Source organism: Schistocerca nitens, chromosome 4 (assembly GCF_023898315.1).
Source record: "Schistocerca nitens isolate TAMUIC-IGC-003100 chromosome 4, iqSchNite1.1, whole genome shotgun sequence".
Classification (NCBI taxonomy): Eukaryota; Metazoa; Arthropoda; class Insecta; order Orthoptera; family Acrididae; genus Schistocerca; species Schistocerca nitens.
In genome coordinates this window covers 683607144-683621499 of record NC_064617.1, presented here as the reverse complement: position 1 = coordinate 683621499, position 14356 = coordinate 683607144, and the positions used below count along the sequence as shown (strand labels likewise).

General features: G+C 43.3%; 1 protein-coding gene across 3 annotated transcripts in view; it reads left to right on the top strand.

Moving 5' to 3' along the window:
- The window catches only part of LOC126251862 (rho-related BTB domain-containing protein 1), a 548446-nt gene that overhangs the window by 365090 nt on the left and 169000 nt on the right, over positions 1-14356 (top strand). The window contains exon 1 of one of the 3 annotated variants that reach the window (XM_049952548.1): positions 13893-13918. The exons of the other annotated variants lie outside the window; for them this stretch is intronic. The gene's annotated coding sequence lies outside the window, so the exon portion shown is untranslated. Of the gene's footprint in view, positions 1-13892; positions 13919-14356 lie in introns of those variants that run through there. 3 annotated transcript variants of the gene reach the window in all.

The following is a 14356-nucleotide window of genomic DNA, read 5'->3' as shown; positions in this document are numbered from 1 at the left end:
TGCCGGTCTAGGAATGGTAGAACGATGGGTTCGATGACGGTTTGGATGTACCGTGCACTATTCAGTGTCCCCTCGACGATCACCAGTGGTGTACGGCCAGTGTAGGAGATCGCTCCCCACACCATGATGCCGGGTGTTGGCCCTGTGTGCCTCGGTCGTATGCAGTCCTGATTGTGGCGCTCACCTGCACGGCGCCAAACACGCATACGACCATCATTGGCACCAAGGCAGAAGCGACTCTCATCGCTGAAGACGACTCGTCTCCATTCGTCCCTCCATTCACGCCTGTCGCGACACCACTGGAGGCGGGCTGCACGATGTTGGGGCGTGAGCGGAAGACGGCCTAACGGTGTGCGGGACCGTAGCCCAGCTTCATGGAGACGGTTGCGAATGGTCCTCGCCGATACCCCAGGAGCAACAGTGTCCCTAATTTGCTGGGAAGTGGCGGTGCGGTCCCCTACGGCACTGCGTAGGATCCTACGGTCTTGGCGTGCATCCGTGCGTCGCTGCGGTCCGGTCCCAGGTCGACGGGCACGTGCACCTTCCGCCGACCACTGGCGACAACATCGATGTACTGTGGAGACCTCACGCCCCACGTGTTGAGCAATTCGGCGGTACGTCCACCCGGCGTCCCGCATGCCCACTATACGCCCTCGCTCAAAGTCCGTCAACTGCACATACGGTTCACGTCCACGCTGTCGCGGCATGCTACCAGTGTTAAAGACTGCGATGGAGCTCCGTATGCCACGGCAAACTGGCTGACACTGACGGCGGCGGTGCACAAATGCTGCGCAGCTAGCGCCATTCGACGGCCAACACCGCGGTTCCTGGTGTGTCCGCTGTGCCGTGCGTGTGATCATTGCTTGTACAGCCCTCTCGCAGTGTCAGGAGCAAGTATGGTGGGTCTGACACACCGGTGTCAATGTGTTCTTTTTTCCATTTCCAGGAGTATATATATATGAGATTACCTCAAGATATACTCAAGCTCTGTGCTCACATATTTTTACACACTCACCACTCACGCCTAAAACACACTGGGGAAAAGCTATTTAAGCATAAGCATAATAGCCACATCTTATGAATTACAGACTGCAAAATTGCCCCTTGCACCACAGCATTAACGCCGGAAGATCCAACCCATTAGCGCCACAGATGTCCCGTAATAAACAAATAAAACTCTAGAATATCAGCTCAACAGCATAAACATTCCTCATAATACTTACAGACAATTAGGATGTTATAAACATTTTGGAAGATGACCGTCAACAGCCGTTAAGTAATGTATAAAATGCATATTTGAACCATCAGATGTTTTTATATTTTAAACCCAAATTCTACCGGTTTCGGTCTTGGACCATCTTCACTGATGAAGACTGCATTAGTCATTACTTAAAATGTGTAGTGCACGCCATGAGACAGGACTTTAAAAGCAAACATCCGAATTCTAAATGTATACAGAGCAGTACTGCTCTGTACACATTTAGAATTCGGATGCTTGCTTTTAAAGTCCTGTCTCATATATTTACATACATGGCATTCACTACACATTTTAAGTAATGACTAATGTAGTATGGTAGTTAAACCATTTTAACCCCTCATCCGTGAATATGGTCCAAGACCCAAAGCGGTAGAATTTGGGTTTAAAATACAAAAACATCTGATGGTTCAAATATGCATTTCATACAATTAGGATGTTCCCCACTCTCTTGACACAAAGTAATACTCCCAATCCTAGTACCAGCTACTATAAGAAAGAATGTTTCATAAATCAAGCGATGAAATTAAAAAAAAAAAATTTCAGCTGATAGTGGCAAACACGAAACAAACACGTGTCGTAGCCTATATATTTCTTCACCTCATCTCGGTATTATGTCGTGAGTGAAAGCAATATAATGGCGAGATGCTTCTTTTTCATCGTTGGCTGGATGGTGCTGATATACTGCTTCTCTTAGTATGCTCACTTTCAGTGCGTTGAGATGACACCTATTAACGGTTCAACGTAATGACTATCCTAAAGGCAGTTACTTTCTGGTAGAGCACTATCTGCGGTTGAAGTTTTCCACTAGTCCTTATTTATAAACATATATTCAGAATTTTATCATTGTCGCTCATCATAATGTCTTAAGATTTTACTCAAGGACTTTCTATGGATTAAAAGCTTTTGAAATTTAAATGAGCCTCCAAGAACTTCGTTTGAATATGGACCGTTAATCTGGATTTTCTCTAATTTGTTATTTTGATTTTACTTGTGTCAGGAAATTCCCTGTCGGAGGAACTCTCCACTGAAGCGACTACCCTTCGCTTCAAATCATCTCAGAGGCAAAAGAAAGTGTCTTTAAAAAGAACTTTTAAAAGATTCAATCAACTGGAAGTCTCTTCTGAAATTAAAAATACGAGATTATATCTAAAATGGAATTCCACAGAACGTTGGTATTTCCTGCAGAACACGCAACTTTTGTTCTCACATACAAAATAATATGATAACTGAAATATGAAAGGCAAAATATAGACTATTACCGAACCCATTTCCTTCAAAGGTGACAGGATTATCAACTTTTGTCGTTGTTAACATCGCCGAATATAATTTCTTAGAAGCTTATCTACTGTGAAGTATTGTCGCAACTAGATGATGACTGTAGTGGAATAATTAGTAAATCACAGTTCTGTTTCAGAAGGGGTGCTCAATGGAGCATGGAACCTACACATTCTACATCTACATCTGCATCTACATTCATACACCGAAAGCCACCGTATGGTGCTTGGCAGAAGGTACCTTGTACACTAGTACTCATTTCCTTTCCTGTTCCATTCGCAAACAGACCGAGGGAAAAACGACTGTCTATATGCCTCTATATGAATCCTAATTCCTCATATCTTATCTTCGTGGTCCTTACGCGAAATATATGTTGGCGACAGTAAAAGCATTCTGCAGTCAGTTTCAAATTCCAGTTCTCTAAATTTTCTCAATAGTATTCCTCGAAAAGAACGTCGCCGTCACCCAAGGGATTCCCATCTGAGTTCACAAAGTATCTCTGGAGTATCTGCGTGTTATTCGAACCTACCGGTAACAAATCTAGCAACCCGCTTGTCAATTGTTTCATCAGACCTGGTGCGGATCCCAGGCACTCTAGAAGTAATCAAGAATAGGTCGCACCAGCGTCCCATATGCGGTCTCCCCTTATATATGAACCACACTTTCCCAAAATTCTTCCAGTCAACCAAAGTCGACCATTTGCCTTCCCTACCACAATCCTCTCATGCTCGTTCCATTTCATATCGCTTTGCAACGTTACACGCAGATACTGAAACGACTTGACTGTGTCAAGCAGGATGGTGCGTTCGTATCGTTCTTCATATTTGCAAATGATATTTCATTTAGTATCGCGTAATCAGAAATAGTCCTTTCATTCGATCAAGAGATGTTATAATCAATCTTCAAGGTCATACAATACCAGTGAAAGCGATAAATAATTATTCGAAAACAATAATTAAGTGATTTTCTCAAACTGTATCTCTTAAAACATAAGAAGCATTATGTATCCAATATGCATAGATCACCAACAGCAAATCATCTTACCTGGCAAACAAGTTGTATACTGATTTATAAGAAAAGCTACTTCAAAATAGAATAAGTTGAAAGTAAAATTACGGGAGTGAGTCAAATACATCGTACTTACGAAAAGCAAGTTCACATAGTAATACGCTAAACATTACTAGGTTATTGATGGTAATCATAACAGAGACTTAAGTACATGAGCAAATGCTTATAGCATGTGAGAAACATTTGTATGCATTTATGCACATGGAGAAAATCATGTGTAACATTCAACAGTATACATAAAAGACATGCAAAACAACTTAACAGAAGAGTCTGTTTCCTAAAGGAAAAAGAATTAAATCATAGTTGAACAAACGTGTAGCCTCATATAGTTAACAATAGAAACGTTGTCTCACACCTTTAGGTAGTCAAAAGTCTAAGCAACTTTCAGCTTTTACAGTGCCATAATAGAAGCATTACTTAGTGATTTATAACCATATTAGCAGTTTCTCGACCGCGACTGTTGATTCAAATTAATATTTTTTTAATAGTCGCTATCGTAATTGTGAGGCTGAAAACGCTATTCAAAACTCTGTTGTTAACATTACTTACGGTTTAAGCATAGCCATCGGGGTGGAGCCATATAAGAAAACAGCTACACCTATCAGGGAAGTTGCCGGTATAAATCCTTTTCAGCATTTCATGTTCATAAAACTATGATAAAATGTATTCAAGGTCAATCTTAATTTAGTACCTTCTATTTTTTGAAATAGGTTTTCTCACCGTTTTAATTTGTGTGGAGACATATTCAGTCAGTAATAAACGCAGTGATAGAAAACTTAGCAATGGAGAAGAAGAAGAAGCTTTGCTTTGCTCTAAACACCACACTAGCATTACCGTCATACGTATGAGTTCCTTGAATATCAAATGTAGGCCTACATACATGTTTCACAAACCACCGTACAGTGTTTGGCGGAGGGTACATGATGCAACTTCGCTCGTCTTCCCCTTCTTTCTCGTCCAGCTGGCGGAATAAAAGGCTGTCGGCATCCACCCGTATACGCAATAATTTCTAGAACTTTTGCCTCGTGGCCATTACGCGGGGTATTCCTAGAAGAAGGAATATATCCCTGACTTGGAACGTGGTTTCTCGGAACTCTCTCTCTCTCTCTCTATCTATCTATCTATCTATCTCTATCTCTCTCTTTCTCTTTTCCGTTAACGCAATGCGATAATGGCCCCAGACCGACGAATAGAATAATACGTAAGGATTTGTTTCGTAAGCTGTCTCTTTCATGGGTGAACTCCTCGGGATTTTTTCGATATATCCCGTCTGGCATCCATAGTTACATTTGTTCCGCCTTAAGCTCTTAGATATTGCACTATTACAAATGATTTTAAAGACTGATCGCCGATCTTCTTAGGCAAAGAGTAGGAATTCCTTTGGAGCGAGTACTGAGATGCACAAGAGCAGGATTCTTGTCTCCCAGGTCGCATGACTTCTGTACGACGTAAAGTTTACTCCGAAGCTTTTGAATGCCGTTAGGTCGCAGCTGAAAGTTGCTCGAAATGAATATACATTTAATGGATTGACTGATAGTACACTACCGAATTTAGAGCAGCCAGACTCTTATTAGTGGACTTCGTGTGGCCTGTGTCCACATGTTGCTTTTACGACGGCTTGGACTTTGCTGGGGACATTTTTCAGTGACTATCAATATCAATTAAACTCTCCAACAGCCGTATAACTAAGCTATTATTTTGTTTTATTTTGAAGGCTACAAGTTTCAGCATTCCACTATGCCATTTTCAGGTCCCATATGCGTCTCTCCAAATAAACGATAATGTCGTATAGTGCTAGTGAAACGATTCAATTCACAACATCCAGGGATTTATGGCACTATATGTCATCCGCAGCTCATGGCTCCGGCGGGGTCAGGGATTTTCCCTGCCTCGGGATGAGTTGGTGTTGTTGTGTCGTCTTCATCATCATTATTCATGCCCATTACGGTCGGAGGAAGGCAATGGCAAAACACCTCCACCAGGACCTTGCCTAGTCGGCGGTGCGAATCTCCCGCATCGTCCCCTACGCTCCTCGGAGTATGGGACTTCATCATCATCATGACATCGTTTATTCGGAGAAATGCATTGGGGGCCTGAAGATGGCATAGTGGAATGCCGAAACTGGTAGCCTTCAAAATAAAATAAAAAAAATAACAGCTCAGTTAGACGGCTGTTGGAGAGTCACTGATGTTTACAATCACTTAACCAGTCGATGTCCCCTGTCCATTTTGAATCAACAGAGATTTTTCAGTGAAGTTCCTGAATGTCTGCGGAGGAATGACCATTCTTCCTCGAGAGCCGAAACCAAAGAAGTTAGTGATGTTGGACCCTGAGGTCTGGAGCGAGGTCGACGTTCTAACTCACCCCAAGGTTGTTCCATTGGTTTCAGTTCGGGACTCTGAGAAGGCCAGTACGTTTCAGGAATGTTGTTGGCCACAAACCAGTGTCTCAAATGTGCTGCTTTATGACATGGCGCATTGTCATGCTTATACGGTAATCGTCTCCGAACTGTTCCTCTGCCGAACGTAGTACACAGTGATGCAATGATGGAAACTGTGTTCACATCCTTCCAAATTCCGTGCAATTTGGGGACCACATCCTAACCACAAAAAGAAGCCCTTACCGGAAACCATGTCCTCCGTACTGCAGTATTTGCATTGCACATGTTGGCAGGTAATATTCTCAAGGCATTCGCCAAACCCAAACCATTCCATCGCATTGCCGCAGCGTATAGCGTGATGCACCAATCCAAATCACTCTTCCACTCATTCACTGTCCAATGATGTCACTCTTCAGCACTTCAAGCGTCGCTGAGCGTTACCTACAGAAATGTGTGGCTTATGAGAAGGTGGTCGACCATTGTACTCCATTCTACGGACAGTCATTGTGCTAACTGGACGGCTGGTAGCCGTTTGAAACTCACTCACAAGTAATTCCTTCGGCCGATTTCTTGCGATTTTTTACAACCACCCTCTGCAGTTCTTGACTGTCCCTGTCCGTCAATACGTGAAGTCTGGCTGGCCTTGGTTTGACTGTGATTGTTGCTTCGCATTTACATTCCACAGTCACATCACCAACAGTCGGCTTTAGAAGGATTGAAATGTCCCTGGTGGATTTGTTACTCAGGTGACAACCAGTGACTAGTCCACGTACCGCCACTGAGCTCTCCTAACTCATTCTGCTGTTACTCCTTCTACACTGACAACACAGTACTTCCCGCCTCCTTTTATACTGGCGGATCTGCCACTTTTCACATCTAGGGTCACTTCCGCATTACATAGGGGTGTCTGGAAACTTTTGATCAGAGTGTATATGGTCTTACAGCCACATAAATTAGTCCGACATTATTATTATTTTATTATAATTTGTTTCGAAATTTCTCAACATATTAAGACACTTTCACCAACGTGATAACTATAATTAGATATTTTCGGTACCTATCTATGACAGTAACTATTTCCTCTTTGGCATGTTTCGATTTGCATCCGTAACAACAACAGAGTTTGACAGCTGCTGTTACCAGTAAATAAATATGTAGAAGCAGTGCTAATGTGTGTAATATCAGTTTTAGTCTTCTGGAAAAATGTAAATAAACTGCTTTGCTCCGAAGTCACGTGAAAATCCCAGTTTTTTCTTGGTGACATTTGCAGTTTTCTGTGCTCACATCATTTTTACTCCTTTTTACTAATTTCCGGGATTCTGGAAAGCATAACGTCAGCAACTGTATAGTTTACAAAACTGTGCAATAGATTGTACAAAAAAAAAAGTCGAAGTTGCAATAGCAATTTTCTTTATTGATGACTAGTTTCGAGCCCTAAGTTCATTATCAAATCATCAACTAAGCTATGTAATACCAACCACTGAGAAAGCCACAAGACTGTTCATTTTAGTTAAACACATCACAGTAAAGTAGTGCAGGTCTGAACTTCATTCGCCTGGGAGTGTTTAACTAAAATGAACAGTCATGTGGCTGCCGTTATGAACTGTTCAGAACTGCACTGCTTTACTACGATGTGTTTAACTAAAATGAACAGTCATGTGGCTGTCATAATGGGTGGGACTGAATGGCTTAGTGGATGATTTGATAAAGAGATTAGGGCTCGAATCCAGTTATCAATAAGGAAAATTAATATTGCAACTTAGACGATTTTTTGCAATTTATTGAATAATTTGGTACAGATATTCGTACTCCATGTTTTTGCCTGATTATTTATGTTTAGAATCATCTTTCAACCTTTAAACTAAGAAACGACCATATTCATGTATATCTGCGTGTGTAACGAACTGATTTCAATGAATAATTGCGACAAGCCCCAGCATGGTAAAAACGTTGTCTGCCAGGTTATTTATACTGTATATCGTGAACAGTACTGTATTTTGTTTACCAAGCGGCGATTCGGAACTGTACACAAGACTTCGGAAGTGGTCAAATGCGGCTTAAACTTGAGTCCCACTATCCACAGCCTCAAGGACCTACTGACTGAACAGAGCGAGGAAACTTAAGTTTCACACTATGCTTGCGTCATCAGTATTGATTATTATCATCAGTACTGATTATTACAGAAGAGATTTTTGCTCTCCAAAATCTGTTTATGCAAGCACAAAATATGTTCCATAATTCTACAACAAACTAATGTCATTCATTCATGTAAGACTCTAGTCTTCCGAGACTGAAGTTTCATTCTGCGCCTTGTACGAGGGTGATTTCAAAAGTTCTCGGAACGGAACTGAAAAAAAAAAAAAAGTATTTACATCACAGAAACTTTTTTTGTTTTTCAGTGTAGCCTCCTTCTAGATTAATGCACTTGGTCCAACGATGTTACAGTGCCTTGATCCCATCTCGAAAATGATTTTCCTCCAGGCCTGCAAAATAGTTGTCAACTCCGGCTATCAATTCTTCCTTTGAAGTGAGTCTTCACCCACCAAGGAAAATTTTCAGTTTTGGGAAGAGATGGAAGTCTGACGAAGCCACATCAGTCGAATAAGGCGGGTGTGGCAACAATTCACACCTTAATTCGTGTAATTTTGTCATGGCGACGGCTCATGTTTTTGATCCAGTGTCAATAGTCGCGGCACTCATCTTGCAGGTAATTTTTTCATTTCTAATTCTTCATTTAAAAAGTGATATACCCTTTCGGATGACATCTGGCAAGCGTGAGCAATTTCATGCGCTTTCAATCGGCGATCCGCCATGACCATTTTGTGAACTTTTGCATGATTTCTGGAGTAGTGACACATCTTGGCTGACCACTTCGCGGATCATCATCTAAGATTCTAAGCTCTCCCGACCAAATTTAAATTCATAGTCCCCCAGTATATTCTGGAAATCGGCTTGAATGAATGTCCTTTGCTTTCATACCTTTCTTTACGATGTACTTAATCACTGCTCGAATCTCGATTCTTTCGATCTGTACAAATCACTTCGCGGGAACAACAGCACAGCCACGTCACTGCCACAGCTCTCTTCCAAGAGCAGTGACGTGGCACATGTTTACAGGCAACAGTCCAACGAACATCACGTGAACAACTCGTTGCGCTACCGCTGACTTCTCGTGGTGAATCCGAGAACTTTTCAAACCACCCTCGTAGATAGCACAACACTCTTTCAGTCGTTAACGTTGTGTTTCGTAACTGGAGCCACTACGTCTCTTTCAAGTAGCGTCTCAGGTGTCCTGTGGAAGAAAGTGCAGCAGTCGATGGTGCGATACGTTCATGCGTATATCACACCAAGACAACAACTGTAACATTTATATAGGTTGATCATATCGTGAAAAAAAGTCATTGAGTTGACAACCTAAACAGGTTATGTGCCTCTCCACGATGGAGTTTCAGTATTAATTAAAAATTTCCGAATTTGTGTATTTACATGACTTCATTTTTTGCCTCCTAAATGTACATGTATACTTCACAAGCCAGCTTCCAGTGTGTGTTGGAGAGTGCTTCCGATACTAGTATAATTCTCCCCCCTTTTATTCTGTTCTATTCGAAAGCGGTGCATTGGAAACATAACTGTCGGTAAATTTCGGTAGGAACTCTAGTTTCTCTAATTTACCCATCCTGGGGGAACGTTACCAGACTCTTCCTAGGACATAGTCTTTCGGAATTTTATCGGTAAATCTCTTTGTGATTTTGGGCAATGCATCTCTTGTATAGACTGCCACTGGAGTTTGGTAAGCACCTTCGTGACTTCTCGCGCTTGCTAAATGAACTCGTTCTTCTTTGGTATATCTGAATATCTTCGATTAATCGTACCTGATAAAAGTCCCATAGTGACGAAAAATACTCAAAAATCGGTCGAACGGATATTTTGTAACCCGGTTCTTACATAAATGTAGTACAAGGACGTGTTGAAAGGTGATGCTTCCGAATTTCTTACGCGAAAACTCTTAAAGCTTTTTAAATTAAACAAGTGTTATGAATCAGCTGCATGTTTATTCTCCATGTCTACATATTTGCAGCCCTGTGCCACTAGAGGGTTAAGAATTGTGACCGAGCGAGGTGGCGCAGTGGTTAGACGCTGGACTCGCATTCGGGAGGACGACGGTTCAATCCCGGGTTCGGCCATCCTGATTTAGGTTTTCCGTGATTTCCCTAAATCGCTCCAGGCAAATGCCGGGATGGTTCCTTTGAAAGGGCACGGCCGACTTCCTTCCCCATCCTTCCCTAATCCGATGAAGAATTGTGGCATGTAACGTAACTACGAGGTATATGAGACAACCAATGAGACTGACAACACAACGAGTGATATGGCACCACTGTGTTGTTATGCTTGTGTAGACCGATGTGTTCATCCCTTCCAGATGCTCAGTCCGAGTTTCAGCTCCGTACATCCATCACGAGGTTTCTGAGAGCGCCATCAGTGAAAATGTGTTTTTGTTGTGTGTTGCGAGAATGGAACAGCGGAATTTAGAGCAACATTATGCCATCAATTTTTGTGTTACACTTGAGGAATCCGCAAATGGGACCTTCAAGTAGCTGAAACAGGCCTAGGAGGAATATTTCTTATCAAGAGATCCAGTTCCTCGCTGGCACAAATCATTTTTGGAAGGCCGAGAACATGTTGCAGATGACCCTGACTCAGGGCGACCATCTACAAAAAGTGACGAAAACGTCGAACATGTATGTGCTGTTATGAGATCACACCGACGTTTGAAATAAGGATGATGGATCACCTGTTACACACTTCCACCGTACCTCTAATTTTGTGTGAAGATTTGCACATGCGAAAGATGGTGCCGAAAAACTTCACAACTGAGCAGAAGGACTATCGAAGAAATATGTGCGTTGATCTTCTTGAGAGGATTGCCAATGACCACGAATGGTTCAATCATTTAGATTGCTAATTACGTTTGTTTTATTAAGAAGGCTTTAAGAGTTTCCACATAAAAAAATTGAAGGTATTACTTTTCAGCATGTCTTCGTGTATTTCATCAGTATTTTCCAATGACTCTCAGTCTGATATCTGCATTTGCTGTAGTCGGTTTTATGTGGGCAGTCCACTTTAGCTCGTTTCAGCGGCTTACTCAAGATATTTATTACGATTGTTACTGTCTCTATTGATTTGTTGCTAACAATGTTGTCCGTTCCTCTGATATCCCTAGAGCATTATCAATTCCATACAATTCTATACGCCGACCTTCCAAAATCATATCATGCACTTTGTCGATGATTTCCGGCGAACGTGCGCTTTTTGGATGTCGTTCGCGTGGATCATCTTGGACGCTTTCACGGTCACGTTTAAATTCGGCCGTCCATTTCTTCATGGTCGAAACTGAGGGTGAAGAACCATCAACCACATTTACAAGCCGCAAACGAATTTCAGTCGGTGTTAAATCTTCTTTTACTAAGAATTTAATCACTGATGATATTTGATTTTTCTATTTTCAACGCCACGCGCATCGCAACTACTTCGAACGACTACCAACAGTCAACTGCTGCCTGGAATGACTTGCAATTTTGTATGGCGTCTACTAACACGTGTACCAACGAGAGAGGGAAAAAAATCACACGAGTAGTGCAGCGAACTCTGTGTGAGGCCGAGAACTTTATAGACAGCCCTCGTAGATTGGCCTGACAGCCGCAACCTATCCGCTGATGCTTCTGTTCGGCAGACTCTTTGGATTAGCGTGAGCAGTCAGTGACAGTTCAAGATGTCGTGTAAGATACTGAAGACTGATCCATGACTGCTTTCACTTTTTCCGCTATGGCCTAGAATGTATAACCCAAGCCTTCGATCAGTAGGGTCTCCATTTCCCTTGCAATTCCCCGCTATGGTGTGCTACTTCATTCTGACTTGATTGACCACGTTGGCAGCGTCTGAGCCACCTGACCACTGTGTCATATGATGGTCCATTCTTGCTCTACATTTCCACCAGCGCAACATGGCTCGTTGCCCTTCAGTATAAAAACACTAACCACCGCACGATACTCCGCTTTGATAATGAGCTGTAACATTTTGTTTTGGGCCTCTAGCGGCGTGCTACGTTACTGTGGCGCGACAATCTGAATGTGTGCGATTGATGCAGACACGTGCCAGCAAACAAACAAAAAATTAATTATGTAACTGTATTTTTTCGAGGCAATTACACTACTGGACATTAAAATTGCTACACCACGAAGATGACGTGCTACAGACGCGAAATTTAACCGACAGGAAGAAGATACTGTGATTTGCAAATGATTAGCTCTTCAGAGCATTCGCAGAAGATTGGCGCCGGTGGCGACACCTACAACGTGCTGACATGAGGAAAGTTTCCAACCGATTTCACATACAAAAACAGCAGTTGATCGGCGTTGCCTTGTGAAACGTTGTTGTGATGCCTCGTGTAAGGAGGAGAAATGCGTACGATCACGTTTCCGACTTTGTTAAAGGTCGGATTGTAGCCTATCGCGATTGCGGTTTATCGTATCGCGACATTGCTGCTCGCGTTGGTCGAGATCCAATGACTGTTAGCAGAATATGGAATCGGTGGGTTCAGGAGGGTAATACGGAACGCCGTGCTGGATCCCAACGGCCTCGTATCATTAGCAGCCGAGATGACAACCATCTTATCCGCATGGCTGTAACGGGTCGTGCAGCCATGTCTCGATCCCTAAACCAACAGATGGGGACGTTTGCAACACAACAACCACCTGCACGAACAGTTCGACGACGTTTGCAGCAGCATGGACTATCAGCTCGGAGACCACGCATGCGGTTACTCTTGACGCTGCATCATAGACAGGAGCGCCTGCGATGGTGTACTCAACGACGAACATGGGTGCACGATTGGCAAAACGTCATTTTTTCGGATGAATCCAGGTTCTGTTTACAGCTTCATGATGGTCGCATCCGTGTTTGGCGACATGCGGTGAACGCACTTTGGAAGCGTGTATTCGTCGTCACCATACTGGCGTATCACCCGGCGTGATGGTATGGGGTGCCACTGGTTACACGTCTCGGTCACCTCTTGTTCACATTGACGGCACTTTGAACAGTGGACGTTACATTTCTGATGTGTTACTACCCGTGGCTCTAGCCTTCATTCGATCCGTGCGAAACCCTACATTTCAGCAGGATAATGCACGACCGCATGTTGCAGGTTCTGTACGGGCCTTTCTGGTAGAGAAAATGTTCGACTGCTGCCCTGGCCAGCACATTCTCTAGATCTCTAACCAAATGAAAACGTCTGGTCAATGGTGGCCGAGCAACTGGCTCGTCATAATACGCCAGTCACTACTCTTGATGAACTGTGGTATCGTGTTGAAGCTGCATGGGCAGCTGTACCTGTACACGCCATCCAAGCTCTGTTTGACTCTATGCCTAGGCGTATCAAGGCCGTTATTACGTCCAGAGGTGGTCGTTCTGGGTACTGATTTCTCAACATGTATGCACCGAAATTACGCGAAAATGTAATCACATGTCAGTTCTAGTATAATATATTTGTCCAATGAATACCCGTTTATCATCTGTATTTCTTCTTGGTGTAGCAATTTTAATGGCCAGTAGTGTACTTAAACTTTATGACTAATCTCCATACGTGTTACAAAAAGGCGCCATGAGCAATAAACTTCGGCTAGAACCTCAGTAAAGGTACATTATTGGAAAATGAAAAAAAAATTAACACCTTGACGGAAGGACTAATGCACGCCATACTTGCCTGGGACACTACGAGAAAGCAGTTAATACGATGATCAAACGCGCTGCGCTCCGGACTAACCAGGAACCGCGTTATCAGCCACGGAATGTTGCAAGCTTCAGAGCAGTCGTTCACCTCCAGAGCTAGTAGCAGCCGGTTTGCCGTAGCATCCGGAGCTCGCGTCTGTGACTGCAACATTGTAAGTACGCGATGACAGTGTGGATGTGATCAGTTTGTACGACTGACGGAGTTTGAGCGAGATGTATAAAAGGTCTGCGGGCGGCTGCGTGGTCGTACCTCAGAATTGAGCTACACGCGGGACGAGAGGCCTCCAGGTGCATAGATTTTCTCAACAGTGTTTAGCAGAAGGTGGATATGCCTGCCAACATTGGTCCGGACAGGGGGGACGCATAGATGCACGCCAAGATGGTCGCCTCTTAACGAGGTGCCGTCTCAGACCGCACGGCGAGTTCATAACAAATTAGGTACACTGTTGTTCTTTGGGGTTTCAGCAAAGACCATTCGCGACCGTGTGAAGCAGGACTACAATACCTCGGGCCGTTAGGGCGTGATCCGCCCACGTCTCAACATTGTGCAGCCCGTCGCCATGCGCTTATGGAAGGACGAATGGAGGTTT